The following is a 21,454-nucleotide window of genomic DNA, read 5'->3' as shown; positions in this document are numbered from 1 at the left end:
TGAACTACTTTCTCAGAAGAAACACCGAGAAAACAGAAAACTTGTACAATGATTTTACTTTATTTTTTCCTCTTGAAAGTTTGAAAAAAACAAAAGCTAGAATGGTCTTATAATACTGGGATTTCCATGAAGTGTTCTTTTCTTTTATATATGCCATATAGACAGCTCACCAAATTCAGCATGTAACTATTCACTTGTTAAAAAATTGCAGAAGTGATCTACAGTTCATTCTGTACATCACTGAGCAGAAGATGTCTTCCTTCCTTAGTTTTTCTTTTACCATAGAACTAGTGATACCTTTTTGAGCAAACATCTTAAATCTGGGTTTTACCTACGTACTGTAGTTTCTGTTTTTCATTTTTCCCTTGCTATTTGAGCCTGATGGAACCTATACATGAAGTTTCCAAGCAACCAGCAGCTTTCTGAGTGTTCATACACTGAAGGTTTAACCTTCATGAGCTTCATATACATGCAAGCAAAACTTAATGGGACACATACAAGCAGCTTTCCAAAATGTTAAAATGAAATAAACTTTTAAACCTCTTCAATGGGTTGTTGTAGAGTATTTGCGTTTCTACTACATTACCTAGGCTCTTGGTTCTGTTGAGGTTTTATTTTCAAGTATTTACTTTCAGAGTTGATTTACTTTACGGCAAGTTACAATAACTTAGTGCTGAGGTACAGTTTCTCCCTGCTTCATAGTTCACTCACAAATCATTTTGATATATTTGAAGCACAGCAAGAAAAAATTTGGAAAAGCTTTGTTTTGAGGGAATGGAAAGTTGGGGCTGTTTTATCTCCTTAATATGGACTCTAAAATTACAGGAGGAGAATAAAAATGGATAAACACTAGTAGATATTCCAAAGATCATGTCCAACTGGTTTTGATGCCATAAAAAGAAATCCAGAAACTATCTAAAGTTCTTGTCAGTCAAACAAACATGCTCTGAATTGAAACTCTGAACTTCACTGATACTCCTTGGAACTTCATTGACCAGGTACACAGCATAACAGCTGCCACTGCTAAATCATCAAGAACCCATTGATTTCAAGCATTTATAAAAATTCATATCTAAACCCAAACATTTTCATGGGCTTACGTCTGTTCTGCTGTAAATCTTTCTTTAGACTGCCAGCACCACCCTATGCTTAGAGGTGCTTATAATTGTTTATGTATCACCTTACTTGCTATCTCTCTTTGTCATATTATGACTGTAATTCGGAGTTTGAGGACATACTTAGTTTTATTACTTACTTGGTGTTAATACAACTATTTAACCTTTGTTTGTGGTGAATCTCCTATTGAGCTTGGAGTTGCTCTGATGACTGGTGCTTGCACTTTACAGAAGTGTATTGCAGGACCATTTCCTCACAAAACCAGAATTGCTGGGTAACTGAATACTAAACTACCATTGCAATAAATGCTTTTTGACAAAGAAAAATAATAACAAGTTTCTAGTAGATCTCTCAATCTGGTTATGATTTTGGTCCTTTTTGAAAATAAAACAACACATAGCACTCTCATGATAGAATTTTCCATGACAAAACCTACCAGCAAGAGGCTAAGTTTCTGCTATTGGAAGTGATTACCTGTTTCTAAGAAGTAGGCAATTTCAGACAGATAAAATATTCGCATGTTTAAAATATTAATTGCACTAATAAGTCATCCCTGGAGAAGTTATGGAGGTTTGACATGTAGTAGGAGTTAAGTTTTGAAAAGTCTTCATGCAAGTTAATCCAAGAAAGTCAGTAATTAATAGAACTTTGCTCTGTGGAAGGGCCAAGAAGAAATATGAGGAAATACGAGTCATCTGGAGAGCTATTTTCTTAAGTGTAAGTTGAGTTTTCTAGTACATGATATCATTATTTTTGACATGAGATGAATGCTGTGCCTCAGTGTACCAGACACCTGTGGAACTTTTTGTAGTTAGTTCCTGGAGATGGTAATTCTAGATTTTACCTATGACGCAGATCAATGATTTCTTTTGTACAGTAAAACTCTACAACTATGTCCAGAAACAATGATTAATATTTTATGGAATTAATGTTTGTATAGTTGATTTCTCTATTCCCAACTAATACACTGGAAATGATGGAGAGGAGATGAAATCCTACAGTGTGAAAAAATGACACCACCACCTCCCCCCCCCCAAAGCCCCCTCCCCCAATTTCATGAATTTTACAACCATTTGTGAAATCTGCCACCAGATTCCAGGCTGATTTTCAGTAACACAAGGAAAGTATATGGATGAATGCTTACCTGTGTAAACTCTTAGTTTAGAATATTTGAGGCACTGGTAACTTCTGCTGTCTGTGCTTCTACTTAGATGGGTAAGTAAAGGCAGAAGTTACTCTCTAGAATTCTTTGTTTTCAAGTACCAGAGCTGTTGATTGCATTCCCTCTCAGCTGTCACAGAGGATTTGCACTTGTTAAAAGATTGTAAATAATTGACTGGCTTTTGTGGACCTAACTTCTCAAACAGGCCCAATTTATTCCAGGGCAGTGACTACCATGACTAAAATAACTACAGATTTTCTCTAAAACTCAGTTTGGTGAATTCCCTTCCTTTCTCAGGCTTTGTTATCTATGTGAATGTTTGACATTTTAATGAAAGCTTCATGAACTGACAACAGAAAAATGGTAACATATCAATTGAGCTGCATAAGGGTTAAAAACTTAGCCTGTGCTTATACCAGATGATTAGGTCTATGCCCATTAATATATGTGGTATAGGCAGTACAAGTTGTTTCCTAAAATGAAAACACAAAAACTAACTACAAAGCTGTAAACTATCTGATCTGCAAACCATATGTTGAAACTCTTTGAAGTTTGGTTTTCGCAAGCAGCCCAATAATCCGCAAGAGAATTTTTATGGAAACATAATAGAGCAGTAGTATTTGCTAGTTAAAGTAATATTTCTTAACCTGGATTGGATTTCTTTTTTGATCCTCAATAAAACAGAGCTGTTTGACCATGGTCTAGCAGTGGTAAAATAAGTTTTAACTGGTCTGCTTATATTGGAAGTTTATGATGGATCTCTGTACCCGACTGACAAATCCCTTCTGCTGTTTTGGTGAAAAGTCATTTATACATTTCAGCTTGTACGTGCTTCTCAAGGCAGCCTAAAAATGATGTGGAAATGAAACTGTTTGCATGTTGGATTTGAATTCGCTTACAGAAAGACACAACACCTCAAAAATTCTGTTGTTCTTGTTGCTTTCTAATATTTGATGTCCACAGAAATGTAATCCAGTTCTCAAAAATATTTCGTTTCATATTTTTAAACCAAACCAATTTTTTAATAGCAGTATGCTTCCAAGTAGTACCTCTCTGAAATATATCTACACCCTTACTTCTTTTAATCCTATATCAGGTGAACCATATAGGTCTTCTAATATGAAGTTGACCAATTTTCAGTCTAAAGCCTCTTTCAAACTCTTTCTAGGATTTTATTATTGGACCTCAAATATGTATCCAACAAAAAAAACTATGTGGCTGAAGGAACTGTCTTTTATTTATGTTCAACTATTCTCTTCTGACCCACTCTCCTAAGCACCCATTAACTGCAGTAACAGGTGTTAGAAAGTATGCTGCTGCTTTTCTTAATTTTGTTTTTCTCCCTGAGCGATACCTTGAAACCAAAGGAATCATCAACAGCCAGGTAATTAATGTGGAAATAGAAGTGGGACTGTTTTTCCTCAAGAAGAATCAGCAACAGAACTTGTCTGGCCTTGTTTTGCTGTAGTCAAATATTTGTTCTGTTCTTAATGGAACTCCTGTATAAACATAATGCCTGCTTCCCTATGATTTGTAAGCTACCTTTCAAGTTGGTTTTAAAGGTGTTTGCTTGAATTCATGGCATTATATTGTTCCCTCTTAAAACACATGCATATAACTCCTTAAAAATAGTGGATGCTATATCTATGTAATAAGAAAGCTACCATCTGTGGTAGATTACACAAATAGTTCAAATAAGGAAAAAAATCCATTGTTTACCAAATTTTTATATTCTGCAACAGATACTGCATGAAACTCAGACCCTTTTTTTTTCAGGCTTGTGTGTCAAAAGTCATGGGATAAAGTGGGAGAAATGCATGAATGGTAGTGGCATAAAATCTAATGTTGTATGTCTTATATCTTGAAGTATATTAGAAATTCCTTTGTTTTCAGAATGGCATCTGTAAAGAGGTAAAGAAAGCAATACTTTTCTGCTGTCTGGAAAGTCAAACCTAGGACAACCACAGCTATTCTCTGCATGTTCACATGGATGTAATAAAGCTTTCTAGGCATGGATACATCCCAGACTTTCATCCTCAACATGCAGCTTACTACACAATACACCTTTTGCACAGATGATGATTTTTCTGTTGCTGTCAGCAATGAGGTGACACACACATTGCCACCGTCAGTCCACTTAGTTTCATGGAAAGTAACAAATAAAGTCTCCACAGCTGTTACACTTCTCTAAATACTTGAAGCAGCTGTAAGGATTTTTTTTTTATTTGAATGTAACTAGATGGGGGTAAACTTCTGTTTTTTTCGTTGCAAGTATAAAGGTGTTTCTTTAAAAAAATATTTTAGAAGGGTGAGCATTGTGTGCCTCTGACTTAAGGGTGCAAAGCTTGTGAGGGTCACACACTCTCACACTCTTGGTTTCCCGTGGCAATCTCTTGTGGATTTACATGCATTTGTAGCAAATTACTCTTAACTGATGTGCATCAGGGAATACATGGGTCTATCGAGAGAAGCCTTTGAAGTTTCATACGTCTGTGTTCTTTGATCTGTTTTGAACAAGTAGCCAAAGTGAATATAGCTGCTATGTGGCTGCTAAGCAAGGAATTGGCAGAGCTCTAGAAACAATCTAATTTATAAATAAGGCTGAGCAAGGTAGGTTGTATAGCTAGTAGACATATGACAACAATTTCTCTGGAGTCAGCTTCTGAAGGCAGTGTGACTGACTTTGAGTTTGGCTATTCTTAGTGATTCCCATGGTGTCATATGGCATTTCTGACCTGCATACTTGGAGGCCTGGCCTGAGATTCCTGGGTGCCCAAAGCACAAACTTCAGGCAGAGGTTGCCAGGGGCAACTGCAAATGCAGACACGGTTGGTTTAGAAGCAGTCCAAGCACTTCTTGGAGTTTGTGAGCTGGCTGCCCTGCTGGATAGACAGCTGGAACTGTCTGTTCTAAACCTCACCTAGAATGCTGAGAAATAAATCTGTGCATTTCAACACACATTAATGTGTGGAACAATTTCACACACATCTTTATGGGTGGAAAATTAATGCTAAGGTGTTACATCTCAGGCTAAAATCATATCCTAGTCAAATCCATGGAAAACCAACAACTTTACATTGAGTTCAGGTTTAAATGAAATTGCTAATACTATGCTTAAAAAATAGCCACAGTAGACTGAAGTTGGTCTCAGGGTGCTTGCTTTGATTCCTATAAACTTTTTTAGACACTGCTTGTTTATCTTGTTTAATAATTTCTTATTCTGAAGTCAGCTGTCCCACTGCAGAGACTACAGACTAAGCAGCAATGCCTGTCTTGCTTTCACAGTGCCTGTAAAGAGTTCTGGTTGATGGTAGTGGAAACTTGAACCCTGCCTTGGTGAGGTCTTCATGCCATTGACTAATAGGAAGGGCAAAATTTTCACTCTGGTATTGTGCCTCTGCCCTGGGAACAAACCCATATCAGTCAAAACAGCCTTCTCCTGAGGCTGCCCCTGTGCCTGCCACCTATGCCATAGCTGTTGGTGAGGGTGCCTGCAGGGAGAGTGGCTGTATGGCAAGGATTCGAGACTGCCAGCCCGGCCTCTGAGGGATGCTCTGAGCTGGAAGCAGAAGCAGTCTTGGACAGCTTCTGTGTATGGGAATTCTTCAAGATGCAGATGTATGCTAATGTTACACACTGGATCAATTCAGTAGTCATTAAATTTTTATCTCTTGTAGTAGAGATGTTACTTTTTTTTTCCCAGTTTTATTTGAAATCTGAAGACAGTTGTGTATTATGCCCCGACAGGCCCACAGGCTGAGCAGGTTTTGGGAATGCCTGTGGGATAACACAAGCAGGCGTCTGCCAACCTGTTACAGTTGTTTTCCAGAGATCTTGGTTTTTAAGGACCTACTACGAATCCCCCTTGTCCTATCTGTTGGGAGGTGGGAAAGCAGAAAAAAAGAGAAAAAGAAGGCAACACTAATGAGACCTTAAAAAACTCAGGAGTGACTACATGCAAGTCATACAGTCAAACATAATAGTATTTACTTTGGAGAGACTAGGATGAAATCTAAAATTGCATGATAGTAGGTCCTGAATTTCCACAGATACTGGCATAAGAAAAAAAAGTGAGATGGCAAGAATATAGAAAACAATGTGAATAGTTCAATGTTTTATTGTCATGCAAAGTTTTGAAACCATACGGGGGATTTGTTTCTCTGTGCTAGAAGATTGTATCATAGGGAACCTGGTATATAAACAATTTCTCATTGTTTATACTTAGTAGTAGATGTAAAGCTCAATAAGCTGTTAGTAAGTAAAGGCATAATTGAAAAAGATGAGTTTCTTTGGTGCTGACTATGCAACTGCAACAATTTGTAGTTAGGCAAGTAGTAAAGCATCCAGCTGCATCTGCCTGTTGGTAGGGCAGGTCATTGAATAAGAAAACAAATTATCTGTTCTGTTTTAATAAGCTATTAGTCCGACAATGAAAACCTGGAAATGGGACAGAAAATAAACCAAAGAAGACAGACTGAGTCTTCAATGCAATGTAACATCATTTTAAATTGTAAACTGCATGGTGAGCTTTTTGCAGTATCTTTGGAGACTTTCTCATTTGCCATTGTTTCTTGCCCAATTGTTCACTACTGTTCTTGGGTTGCTTTAATTCCCCTCCCCAGTGAATTAATTCTGTCTTGTCTATGGTCTCCAGAATGAGCGTTTTGCTTTGTTTTTCCATTCTTTGAGTTACAGTTTGTTTTCAAAAGCGGTGCAGACTTCTAATGTAGGTCTTAGAGGCCATCCACAATTCAAGTACTTTTCTTGTAACGGCTGTGCACTTAATTCCAAAAGCAGTCAGTAAAATAGGGTGCTGTAAGCTGCATACTTTCTATACTTACTTGCATTTTCGCATAGCAGAAGCTACTGCTTTTTAGGGATTAGAAAAGTGAAATGTACTAGCATCTCTTGCAAGCAAGAAAATTGAAAACTTCGGTTACACATCTGCTGAAGTAGCTGTAGTACTTAAAAAAGATTGTACCTTCTCAGTTAAGATGAAGTAAAAACCAATCTGTAACACTTTGCATTGTCTGTCCAAAGTGCATGTCATTTTATTAGTTGTGTCATGTTGTTTTACCCCCTTCCCTGCACATACATTCAAAATACTCAATACTTTTCTGTATTTTTCCCTACAAAATATAAGGCCCTATGTAGTTCCAGAATTTCAGTATTTTTCACTCTTTCAGTTTAAAACAAAAGAAAAAACCCAAGCACAACTCTCCCTCCCAAACCCTCAAAACTTCATACAATGAATATTTTTCCATTCATGGAACTTGCTGAAGTTGATACTGTTTCCATGTATTTTAAGGAAGCAGTGTTACAAGAGTAACCCTAAGTGCTTGCTTTGGATGGAGGCTTGGTGTATTTGTTACAATCAAACAAAATTTTGAGGTTGCTTTAAACTGAATTTCTTAAGGTAACAGAAACCTCTCTCAAAAATTCAAATTCTAGAAATGCCAAGAGCCCAAGTGCAGTTTAGAAAAAAGAGAAATAAGAAACATCTGGCAAGTTAGAATACTGTCTGCACTGGCACAAATATGTAATAACAAAAACCAGGTTTTTTTCCAAGTCTGTTCTTGCAAATATTATTAGAACAGTCTGCTGGCTGCAGAGCACCTTGTATGAGTGAGAATACGTTGCAAAGCATTTTGATGCTCAGAACAGCTACACTTTGGAAATGATTCTCTTTTGGCTAGTTTATGAGGGAAAAGGAAGGCGGGCTTGTAATTGTGACAGGCTTGTGCATCTTTCAAGGACATATTTGAGCTCGCACTTGGTAGCAAAACCAAGTGAACTGTAAAAGTTTTGTTCTTCATTAGCTAAGACATGCACTGTAGGCTGTTGTAATTGGTTCTTAACAGTGTTGGAAAATGTCATTGTGTTATATTTGGATCATCCTCTTTGGTCTGTCAGGATGTCTTTCATGTTCCTGGTAGTAAGAGGCTGTGTCCTGCAAGAAAATAGCCTTTATCTGTACCTATGAAAAGTATATCCCAAACACTAACTGTGCTAGAATTCTTGGTATGGATTGGGTTGGATGTCCCATTGCCTAGGGGCAATTTGTTCTGTCTAAGCAGTTAAAAGCTGAGGCACAGCCTGACTTGCCAGCCCACAAAATGGAGCCTGTAGAGATTGTAGCAGTGCAAGCAAAGTAAGTTTATGCCAACTGCAATTTGAGTATTATATTCGAGAACTACTCTTGTGCTTTTCTAGAGTGCAAGCTCTGCACATCCTGGCAAAGGTGATCCTGATACTGTTCTCACAACAAAAGTGAACTCCCTATTCTAGCAGCAACAAAAATAATTTTGAGATTCTCCTTGCAGAAAAAATACAGGGGAACGTACTCTCACTTTTTTCACCTGCCTTTAAGTGTGCGTAAGTGTGGTATTTTTACTGTTTCCTTTCTCTTCCCAATAGTCAAACTCTGATGTGGATTTGTGCTGAATAGGAGGTGCTGATTTATTGTAGTGTCAAACTAGCAACCCTTCGATGAGCTGTCAAGTTCAGCCCCGGTGTAAAATGGCTCTGCTGGCACCAGATGTCAGTGTTGGTCTCTGCTAGCAAGCTTGGAAGGGCACGTCTGTGTGTCCTCTGCACCAGCTGAGCAACAGCTCAGAATGATGACAACCATTGCCCACAGCTGAACTGTAGATAAAAAAATGCTATCAAAATGCACTCATTACAATAAATTTATGAACCAAATATGTGTTGGCAAGTGGTATCTGGCCTTACAGTACACCTGGAGCACAAAGAGATACTGGGACATTTTCTATGCTCTTCCAAACATAATTAGTCTCAATCTCTTACAGACTTTGCTTAATTATTCACTGTTTTGATTCCAGTAACTGAATAAGTTCAAATGCATGCAAATGTCTTTCTACAAAGCTTTAAATTTATTTAGATTAAAAAAAGCCATTTAATAAGCTTTAATTAGAGTTTAATTTTAATCTACTCTTACAATTATTGTAGAATAAAGCAAATGTGTTATACAGAGAAGACTTTTCATGTGTTTCAACATGCCTGTAACAGTCCTTGAGTAAATGCTCTTTCTAAAAAGACATTGCACTCAGACTACTGTTACTATTACATACTTCTTGCCTCCAGAAGAACTGCAAACTTATTTGATATTATTCAATATAGGGCTTAATGGTTTTAGTAGATTACTTCCAATAGACACAGTATTTTAAGGGATACCTGGACAGCTGATTTGGCTTCTCATGATCTAAACAAATGAAAGATGAAAAGTTTTTGCCATGCAAAAGACAGCTTGCTTAATAATATTTGATACTTTTGTAGATGTTGGGTAAACATAGAGTTACAACTTTTTAGGATAAAATTGTGACATTTTGTTATAAGAGAGTGTGCAAATGAAGCAACTCAACCCTTTAAAATGAATTAAAGAAAAAAAAGCCACTGACTATGAGATAATTAGACTTTTTTATCTATAGCAAACAGGAGAGAGAGAGATGTTTCAGTTTACAGAATTTGGAGGCTTCATGACTGCTTATTTCATAGAATCATAGAATAATCAGGTTGGAAAAGACCCATTGGATCATCAAGTCCAACCATTCCTATTAAATACCAAACCATGCCCCTGAACACCTCGTCCACCTGTGCCTTAAATGCCTCCAGGGAAGGTGACTCAACTACCTCCCTGGGCAGCCTGTTCCAGTGCCCAATGACCCTTTCTGTGAAAAATTTTTTCCTAATGTCCAGCCTAAACCTCCCCTGGCGGAGCGTGAGGCCGTTTCCTCTTGTCCTGTCCCCTGTGACTTGGAAGAAGAGGCCAGTTCCCTCCTCTCTACAACCTCCTTTCGGGTAGTTGTAGAGAGCAATGAGGTCTCCCCTCAGCCTCCTCTTCTCCAGGCTGAACAACCCCAGCTCTTTCAGCCGTTCCTCATAAGGCCTGTTCTCCAGCTTTGTTGCTCTTCTCTGGACTCTCTCCAGAGCCTCAACATCCTTCTTGTGGTGAGGGGCCCAGAACTAAACACAGTGTTCGAGGTGTGGTCTCACCAGTGCTGAGTACAGAGGGAGAATAACCTCCCTGGACCTGCTAGTCACACCGTTTCTGATCCAAGCCAAGATGCCATTGGCCTTCTTGGCCACCTGGGCACACTGCTGGCTCATGTTCAGTCGGCTGTCAACCAACACCCCCAGGTCTTTCTCCTCCAGGCAGCTTTCTAGACAGACTTCTCCTAGTCTGTAGCACTGCATAGGGTTGTTGTGCCCCAAGTGCAGGACCCGGCACTTGGTCTTGTTAAACCTCATGCCATTGGACTCTGCCCAGCGGTCCAGCCTGTTCAGATCCCTTTGCAGAGCCTCCCTGCCCTCCAGCAGATCCACACTTCCACCCAGCTTAGTGTTGTCCGCAAACTTGCTAAGGGTGCACTCAATGCCTTCATCCAGGTCATTGATAAAGACATTGAACAGGGCTGGACCCAGCACTGAGCCCTGGGGAACCCCACTTGTCACTGGCCTCCAGCTGGATTTCACACCATTTCCCACCACTCTCTGGGCCCGGCCATCCAACCAGTTTTCCACCCAGGAGAGCGTGCGCCTGTCCAGTCCAGAGGCTGACAGTTTCTGAAGCAGAACGCTGTGAGAAACTGTGTCAAAGGCTTTACTGAAGTCCAGGAACACCACATCCACAGCCTTTCCCTTGTCCAGTAGCTGAGTAACATAGCAGGCGATCAGGTTAGTCTGGCAAGACCTGCCTTTTGTGAACCCGTGTTGACTGGGCCTGATCACCCGGTTCTCTTGCATGTGCTTCATGATAGCACTCAAGATCACCTGTTCCATGACTTTCCCTGGCACTGAGGTCAGACTGACAGGCCTGTAGTTTTTTGGGTCCTCCCTGTGACCCTTGTTGTAGATGGGCACAGCATCAGCCAGCCTCCAGTCAAGTGGGACTTCCCCAGTCTTCCAGGACTGCTGGAAGATGATGGAAAGGGGTTTGGCCAGCACATCCGCCAGCTCCTTCAATACCCTAGGGTGAATCCCATCTGGCCCCATAGACTTGTGGGTGTCTAGTTGGGCAAGCAAGGCTCTGACCACTTCCTCTTGGATCACGGGAGCCTCATTTTGCTCCTCTAGCTCTTGGGTTTGTACACAGGGGGAACAACTTTCCTTACTATTAAAGACTGAGGCAAAGAAGGCATTAAGTACCTCAGCCTTTTCCTCATCCCCTGTCACTGTTCTTCCTTGTGCATCCAATAGGGACTGAATACTCTCCCTAGTCCTCCTTTTATTGTTAATATATTTATAGAAAGATTTTTATTACCTTTCACAGACTTAGCCAATTTAATTTCTAGTTAGGCTTTAGCCCTCCTGATTTTTTCCCTGTATGATCTCACTTCCTCCCTGTAGTCCACCCAAGACGCCTGTCCCTTCTTCCAAAGTTCATAGACATTCCTCTTCTTTTTGATATCTCTCAAGATCTCCCTGCTCAACCAAGCTGTTTTTTTTCCCCGACGGCTCTTTTTCTGGAACATGGGGATGGCTTTCTCCTGAGCTGCTAGGATTTCCTTTTTGAAGAGTTCCCAGCTCTCATGGGCTCCCTTGCCCTTAAGGACTGTATCCCATGGGACTTCGCCAGCCAGCCTTCTGAACAGTCCAAAGTCTGCCCTCTGGAAGTTTAATGTGACTGTCCTGCTATTTGTTTTGTTGAAAATGAAGGGTCCTGCTTAGGTGTTAAAGCCCACTGGTCTGAATAATTTTTGTGATGAGTTCGTACTTAAAGAAGTTGTGAGGGTTTGATATGAAGCTTTCTCTGCTCAGAGTCTGACTAGCAGACCACATTGTCATCAGTACAAATCATGGTAGCCTGGGGACTTCCTGATTGCTTAATTCCAGAGACCATTTCAACTCTTCAGGATTGCTTGGTGCTCAGTGCCCCATCTCAACATGTCTTTATGTGTCTTTAGCATGCAGATAGGTAGGTGACATATGCTAGAAATAATTTTCTCTTTTATTTTACATGTTTTTAATTATTTCAGTCTGTCATTTTTTCTTTCATTATTTCCTGTCTTCTGGACAGGACTATAAATACTTTTGTAATTCTAAGATCTTGTGTCATTTATCTACAACAAAATGCTGTAGTTAAAAACAAGTTGTTCTTCTTATATGTATGTTTGTTTCATGAGAGTCTATCCAGCTTTGGCTTTGTAAATTACTTCTGAGAAACAAGCTGAATAGCACTGCTGCAGAAGGAAGGGTGTTTTTCCCCAAATGCAAGAAATGTTTGATATTGGCTGAATATTATAAATCTTGCTTTTTGATTAAAAGTCTTTTTTATAAAATAGTTGCTTAAAAAGTGACTTTGTAGATTATTAACAGCCCAACAGCCATTTCACTAAGACTGCACGTTAACACAGTTAATGTTCCATCCCTGGAAACATTCAACGTCATGTAAGACAGGTCTCTGAGCAACTCGATTGAGTTGAAGATGTCCCTGCTCACTGCAGGGGAGTTGGATGAGATGACCTTTAGGGGTCCCTTCCAATCCAATTCTACATATATTTTTCTTACAGTTTCTCTAACTGTACTAGAAGTGCAACCTGTGGGAATTTTCAGAGATTTTGCAGTTACTCTGTGCTGATTGCTTACAGGCAAATTAGTTTTGCTAGACACTAGTTACAAAAGCAGACTAAATTCTATTAGCTTTACCAAGATGTCACTATCTTAAACAAATTGTCATCATATTAAATTAATAACAGTCCTTCATATAATAAAAAACAAAAATGATGCAAGATCAGCCTGTTGAAGTGTGTGTATATGTGGACATGGAAAAAAGAATTTGGATAAAGTAGGAAATGTTCTGAGGCCAGTGACAGAAACTGATTTCTGAATGAGATTCTGTGCTTCACCTTTGGGAGCATTGTAGAGAATTCATGGCTTGTTGTGATCCATGGACTAAAAAAGCTTTGGGCATAGCTTTGCCAGTGAAATGCTACTGTGAGTTATGGATACTATTCCAGGCTGGCTGTGCTTTTAATGGCCACAGCGATATGGATTCTGATGCCAGCATGTTTTGACATTCGTAAATAAGCACTTTATACTTCAGAGAGCAGTGGTCAACAGCTTCAGAGAGTCAATGGCTTGATGGTGATCTGTGACAAATGATCATTGCATTGCATATTTAAGGTTACAAGTTTCTAGTCAATTCTCTTCATGCACCTGTAACAACTTAACCAGAATCGCTTTTACCAATTATTTAATACCTTATTGTAAATAATATATAATTGTATATGATTATATGAATTGTTTAATGTAATTATAAAAGTCATTACTTTCTTGCCACAAGAATAGTTGATGAAACAGTCTATGAAATATAACTTCCAAGTGTATAATACAAGTATCTACACCCTCCCTTGTTTATAGACTGCATATTCCAACATAGAAACTAACTTGAAAAGGGGAGTGTTAGAGAAAATGTTTGCACTGATTAGAAATTATTTAAATTAATTACATGGAGTACAAATAGGATTAATTTGGAGACAAAGATCAAGAAGCAATCTCTATAACCGATTAAACACTTTTTACCTTTTGCTTGCAGAAATGGAGGCTTTTGGATGCAAGATGAATTGTGCTGTCATCGATTTGAGACAGTAAAATGTATGTAGCTGTGTCCATAGCATGACATACAGTTGTTTCTTCCTTTTTACTTTTGTGGAGTGGGTTTTTTTCTGCTCTTCCCTTCCCCACATAAAAGGATGAAATCTTAGTATTTGCCAACAAGCTTTCTGCTAATACTTCCACACTTTCTGGAGCCCCATTATTCCCATTCCTTCACGTCCTTTGGCCATAAGACTTAGCTCTATGCTCAGATCTGGCATCAGGGTGTGAAGTTTGCTCTACTCCATTTTCAGATGGGGGAAAAGCAACTTTTTCATAAACCTTTACACTAGAATTTATATCACAGGTAATATGGACCAGAATTTCTTCAACAAAAATACAAACCAGCAAATAATGTGTGGTAGCACATACGGAGCTTGTGTTTTTACAGTTCATTATCATGATTTTCCAAGGTAATATGAGACAAGAGTCACAGATGATACATCTCTTGCTAAGATCACTTTCTTATTTCTATTACAAATCTAACAAAGGAGAATAACAGGAAATTTCAGGTTCCCTTCTATATCTTCTTAAAATTTAATCTATTTTGACTTTGTGGTCTAGATATGTTTTCCTACTTTCATACTTTCTCTTAGTTTTTTTTTCAAGTAATTTATTCTAGTGTAAACATTAGTTTAACATTCTTTTTAATTAAAGCAGTGTTCCAATTCTTTGACTCTTGATATTCTCTCTTTCCAAATATATTTTTCTCCGTACTGCTAAGCTAAAGTTACTGCTTTGCTTTTATTTACATACTTCCTCCACTGAGGACCTAATCCAACTTTCATTTATGAATATAAATACTTTCACACCAGGGGTCAACTTATATGACTTCAGTTTAGTCCATGATAGGTGGTGGGGTGAGACGAGCTGGGGAGAAAAATACTGATAGCTTGTAAAACGATATTTTAAGCATCTCCTTCACATCCTCCTCCAAACTGAAACTGCTTTACCTACTGAATAGCTGCCACTGAAAAAGACAGATGAAAGTTTAAGCTGTGTCTTGGGATTTTCTCATCCTTATACTGCTTACATCTGGTTTATGTAACAACACTGGTATAAATGCAAAACACTAAATAATGTTTCAAAATTTTAACCATGAAGATGCCGTATGTTTGGAGATTAACATAGATGGCTCATGTCGAGCTTCTCATCAGTCAGCAGCCCCAAGTCTGTCTCCACAGGGATGCTCTCAATCACATCGTCCCCCATCCTGTATTGAAACTGCAGATTGGCCTGACCCAGGTGGAGAACCTTGCATTTGGCCTTGTTGAACCTCATGAAATTTACACAGGCCCAATTCTCCAACTTGTGCAGGTCCCTCTGGATGACTTCCCGTTCTTTCAGTATGACAACTGTACCACTCAGCTTGGCATCATTTGCAAACCTGCTGAGAGTGCACTCAATTTCACTGTCTATATCACTGATGAAGACATTAAAAAGCACTTGTCGCAGTACAGACCCCTGAACGACACCAGTTGTCATGGACATCCATCTGGACATTGAGCCATTGACCAGTACTCTCTGAATACGACTATCCAACCAGTGTTTTATCCACCAAACAGTCCACCCATCAAATCCATATCTCTCCAATTTAGAGAGAAGGATATTGTGCGGGACCATGGCAAAGGCTTCACAGAAGTCCTGATAGAACACATCTGTTGGTTTTCCTGTGTCCACTGATGCGGTTAACGCATCACAGAAAGCCGTTAGGTTGGTCAGGCAGGACTTCCCCTTGGTGAAGCCATGCTGGCTGCATGGCTGCACATCACATCCCTGACCTTCATGTGCTTTAGCATAGCTTTTAGGAGGATCTGTTCCATGATCTTCCCAGATCAGAAGTGAGGCTGAGAGGTTGGTAGTTCACAGGGTCATCTTTTCTACCCTTTTTAAAAAACAGGGACACTGTTACTGTTCATCCAGTCACCAGGGACTTCTCCTGATTGCCATGACATTTCAAATATCACAGAAAGAGCATGTTTGATGTCAGTTCTTCAGGACTAGAAACAGGTGTATAATGTTATGGAAGTGTTTGCAATGAAAGTTTACTGTCATTATCTAATTTCTGAGGTTGCCCTAGAAAGCCTTTTGTTTACGGTTCATTTGTACGTGTACAAGGTTGCATTTTTCCAGTTCATGTTTATAGTGCTTTATGGTTACTTTAAAGTAGGAGGCTTTTTAGCTGCTCTTCATTGTAGTTCAGATGCTGCTACTGAAGAGATGTTTTGTTTCAACTAGTATTTACTAATGAAAATGAAGTTACAATAAGCTCTAAACTTAACATTTAGGAGTATAAATAACATCTTAACTTTAAATATGTCTGATGATCCAATACTTCACCTACCCATTAACTAATGTGTTTCTAGCTCACCGATGTCTCTTTGCTATGAGTTACATACAAATTGACTACTTCTTTGTTTGCAGCAAGCTCCCTGCTTTTCCTGAAGCTTTCATGCAAGTTTTCTGTTTAAAATAAAAGAACAAAACCAACACACAAAATTCCAAACAGAAAACTTAGCCCAAACCCTGCTTGCTGGCTATCCTTATCGTTTTTGTCAGCCCAGAGATACCTCCAAATTCCCAATGATATTTACCCAGGGGATTAAGTCTGTCTTTATATTGCTCATTATGCTATTTGCTTGTTACCTCGTAATTCTGGTTGTGAGTTGCAGTCTCCTTTGTTGCATTCACTCTCTCTTACTATTTTCTGTTCTCATCGCAGTGTTGATATGCCATGATCTTTGACCATTATTTCTAAGCCCTTCCACAAAGTAAAAATAAGTCATGAGTTGTCTAAATATATCCCGACAGCAGTAACATAAAATATGTTAAAGCTGTAATAACTTTGTTAATAAAATGGAAATATTGGTCTATTTTAGAAATACGTATAAGCCACAGCATATATTACAGCCTTTTATTCTTGAAGAATTACAACCTGTTAGTGTATTTCTAGCTGTGTAGTAAGACTGCAAATTAAATACTCCATTTACTCAAATTTTCCTGCTTGATGGTAGTAAGACTAACTGATGTTATGGGAATGGTATTTTAATAACGCTTTGAGAGATGGAGTAATAATTTTGTCACTGAAAGGAATTGTCTTTCTGTAAGGATTTTTGTTTTAATTAAAAAAAATTAAAAGCTCTCATTTGTGTGGGTTTTTTTGTGTACTTAGTCCAGGGAAATAGAGCAGTGTACAATTTATTTTGTCATCTTCTAATTCAATGACACTGATCCAAATCCTATTGAATTTTCTAGCTAAGAAATTTCTAGTTATTTCTATACATTTTTGCATCAAGTTAAAGAGAAATCCTTTTGACTTTCATGGAAGCGAAAAGCTTATCTTTTGTTCTTTATTTCCCTTGTATTGCATTTACCCCATATTTTTGACCAAGAGCACCAATTTTTTACATCTGTTAAATGAATCTTTTTGTGTGTGGCAGACTGCTACAATGATTAATATTTCCCATCTTGGTGTGGACAGTTGATGCAAAACACAGGATAGTATTTTCAAAACTGCGTATTTCTAATTAAAATCATATTAGTCATGTTTTCTAGGCAAAATTGAAGGGCCATGTCTACTCTGAAACTAAGGTTACTTAAAAAGCAGACAGAAAATAGCACATAAAAGTCTGCAGCATTTTTCAGATCATGTGTAGATATATGTAGCTGTAGAAATTCAAAGGGTGTGTTTTTTTCCTTTTCTGGTAGAAAAGACAGATGTTTGAACTCCAACATTACTCACAGCAGTAGTCATGTTTTCCAGGTTGGCTTCCTAGATTGACTGTGGCTTCCAGTCTATTATAACTCTGGGATTCCTCTTCTACTACCTCAACATCTGGCACAGTGATTTTGCACAGCTTTGTGATTACTTTCTCCATTTAAAATACATACACCATTAAAAATGTTAAAAGGTTGTGACATATGTTATCATAGAGAGGAAAAATGGTTGTGGCTGCAAAATGTCCTCTTTACTTTAATGGTTAAACGTGAAGTTTTAGTCATAGGAAGTGACAGAGCCTGGTCATAACTTATCTTTGATTCTATTTTTTTTCTTACATCTGAGTCAGAACATTCATCAAAAAAATAATCAATGATATGACAGGCATCAGAAGCAAGCAGAGAGCTAGCAGCCTGTGAAGCAATGTGGGCACAAAGAAACTTCTCAATTAAAGCTTTGTGACCTTTAGCATGGCTACTGTGGCCCTGGTGTTCCCTTTAGCAACACCTAAAAAATGGTGCTGAGAACAGAAGGGTTTCAAAGAAGTCAGTGAAAGTGAATCATGGTTCTAGTTCTTTAGACTTATGGTTGAGAAAACAGGTAAATAACCCATATGTTGCACAAAACTGTGTTTTAGCCTGGAAATCATGTCCATGATGAATTTGGGGCAGACAGGAGTGTGACAAAATCAGCTGACAGAAGGTGACTTGGGGAAAAATTTTTTAAACTAAAGAAGAGTAGATTTAGACTATATAGAAGAAGAGATTTTTTACAAGGAAGGTGGTGAAACACTGGAACAGATTGCCCAGAGGCGTGGTAGATACCCCATCCCTGGAAACCTTCAAGGTCACATAGGATGGGGCTCTGAGCAACTGATCAAATTGTCACTGTTTGCTGTAGGGGCTGGGGGCGGGGAATGAGACTATAGGTTTAGGTCCCTTCGAACCCAAACCATTCTATGCCTCTATAATTTGTAGAATTACAGACCTAACCACTTCTGATCTGGACTTCTGTATGTCATCATCTTGTACCTCCCAATGGCAGGATTTTTTTCTTCAGCCTTAGATCACTCATAAATAAAAAAGATTGAGGTCCTTTCTCAATTCCCCATTTAAAACTGTATTTCTTATATATTTAGTTTTATATATAACCTATGCCTTTTACTGTAATGAGTGATAATTTCTACTAGTTCTAACCAGTTATGTCAGAATTTCTTTAATATGCCGTTTCAAGTGGTACAGATGTAATTAGTAGTACTGCCAGAGCTGTATTAAAGTAGCTGGGCTGCATACAAAATCTTCTTGCAAGGGCTCAAAGATCAGGATTTCTGTATGACTTACTCAGAAATAGAGTCAATTTGGTGACTTCTAGAGATACTGCTAAAGAAAACATGCCTCTGCCAGGCAGATTAAATGCTTCCATTTTAAATTGTGGAAGATGAAAGTAAAAGCTAGCCAAGGTTTTGTGTTTTAATTTAATTGCATTTTAGCATATTGTATAATTAAATTAAATCATCTAGAGCCTTAGAGGTAGAGTTATTATTGGTTTGATTTTAAATTAATACTATATAAATACTAAATATATAAATAAAAATATATATATAAATACTAATACTAATACTAATACTAATAAATAAATACTAATACTATATACTAAATATATAAATACTAAATAAAATTACAAATTCTTGCATTTAACATACTTAAGGCTGATCCATAACCTAAAGCAGAAGGGCTGGCTTATAATGTAATAAAATTTTATATTCCACATTTTTTCATTTCATCGAGTAGCCCTACTTGGCTGTCTTTTTCACTAATCTGAAAAAAAGTAACTGGAATTCACCACTTCTGTGGAATGGAGTTGGGGGTGGGTAAGTAAAGTCTGAGTACAATAGTAAACAAAACGTTACTTATATTCCTTGCTAGGAAGGGATACCCACTAATCCGATAACTCAGAGACTGATGCCCAAAACTACTGTCAAGCACTCAGTCATAAAACAGGAGTCCCAAACACTGAATCTAGATATTTTCTTTGGTAGGAATGCATGTGAATAAATGAATTAATAAGTACATTTAGTACTCAAAAACTCTTATATCAGTTATGTGATTTTAATGCCTTGCTTCCTGATCAATGCTGATATTCCCAAAGGTTTCCAAGTACGACATTGAATTGCTACTTGAGCCACTGACATTTGCCAGAATTTCTTAACTACAGTCATCTTTGTAGCTGCAATTGTGCAGCCTCTTGACTTGTGTTCCCCTGAGAGCGCCTCTTATTGAGATTCTTGGAAAATAAATCAGTAACTGTTCCAGCCCACGTTCTAGCAAGTAGATGACCTCTGTATCCCTTTGGATAGCTCTGTAGTGACTCACAACTCTTGTCCAATCCTCACTTTTTTAAGTTTGTCTATTCACTTTAGTTGCAGAACAGTGATTTTTCTGCAGTCCAGCTGCAAGAATGTGAGAGAATTCTATTTAGAATAAATTAAGTTAGTTGGCTAAACAAGTGCTTCTTACTGGATTCTTCATGTGGCAATTAATTTCATTTTCCCTGTTATGAATTTCTGTTTGACAAGTTAGCACTCTGAGAAACTTGGGAGCAGAGGGAGGTATCTCCTGTCTACCCCTTGTCTCTGTGTGTGCCAGGCTGTGCAGTGTGACCTTTGTCTGGCATGCTGTAGTTGCTCCAGTGTTGAGACTGATTTATCAGTTTGCACAGTTTATTTTGGAAAAGAAATTTGGTTATGCTGATATGTGCAACTATTTCATCACAAAATCTTTGTGTTACACCGTGGGAAGACAGTGATCTGTTTGCAGATGAACAGTCTGAGTAAAGTATGCAGCCAGGACATAAGGTTTTTAAAGTTTAAAAAACGACAAGGAATACAGTAGATTAAAGATTGAGAGTTCTTTACAGCATTTCCACTAATAACCCTTAATTGAAAACCAGTTACAGAAAATAATGTTTCATTACATGTACCACCTCAGTTCAGATAACAAGACTGGCCAAAGCTGTTGTTCTGAGAACTGGGAAAAAAAAAGTTTTCTCCCCACAGGAACAGCTGTTGCTTTGGGAACTGAGTCCATATATGTCAGATTTTGTAACTGCGTCAGCATTGGCTCTGCCCATTTTGGGGAGGTAATGCTTTTCTGTAATATCGTCTATAAGAGAACTTTCTCTTGAACATCCAGTACCACATTTCTGTTCAGAGCTTCCATAAACTGTTACAAGGTTAAGATACCTTGTAAGTTACTATAACAAAGAACACGATTACTTGTACAAAGAAAACCGAATCTTGTGGTATTTGATAATTCATGACATTTTATTTGTATTTTTCTAAATTTTTGTTTTTTTCATAGCTCTCGTACCTTGGCAGACAAGGAAGCAAGTCATTAGCTGACATTTATAATCATAGGATAGTGAAATTCAGGTTATTAAATGTATTTATCCATCTTAAGATTTACTCAAGATAATGGCAGATCTTAAAGACATTTAGACAGCAAAATCCTTTTTGTTGAACACTTATTTTGCCCCCTCTGAAAGCATTTATAATATGAGAAATGTCAGTTTTAGTTTTGTTCTGGTTTTGAATGCAGTATAGATGCCATTGCACTATGTGTAGTTTTACAGGGTATACCAGCCACATGCTCTTTTATAAAACCTGTCTGGGTTTGTTTAGCCAGTCAGGCTATAGCTAAGTATTTGGCCAGAGTTTCATTTCCCGGTGGGTTTCTGTTTTAGTTCCTTTACAGTTTGCGGCCACAGCCCAGCCTCAGTTGCTGGGCTGCCTTGCCCACACAGTAGACAAAACCCTATCAAATAAAGCCAGATTTAATATACTACAG

The sequence above is a fragment of the Phaenicophaeus curvirostris genome, chromosome 7 (assembly GCF_032191515.1).
Source record: "Phaenicophaeus curvirostris isolate KB17595 chromosome 7, BPBGC_Pcur_1.0, whole genome shotgun sequence".
Classification (NCBI taxonomy): Eukaryota; Metazoa; Chordata; class Aves; order Cuculiformes; family Cuculidae; genus Phaenicophaeus; species Phaenicophaeus curvirostris.
Note: the sequence above shows the minus strand (reverse complement) of the source record.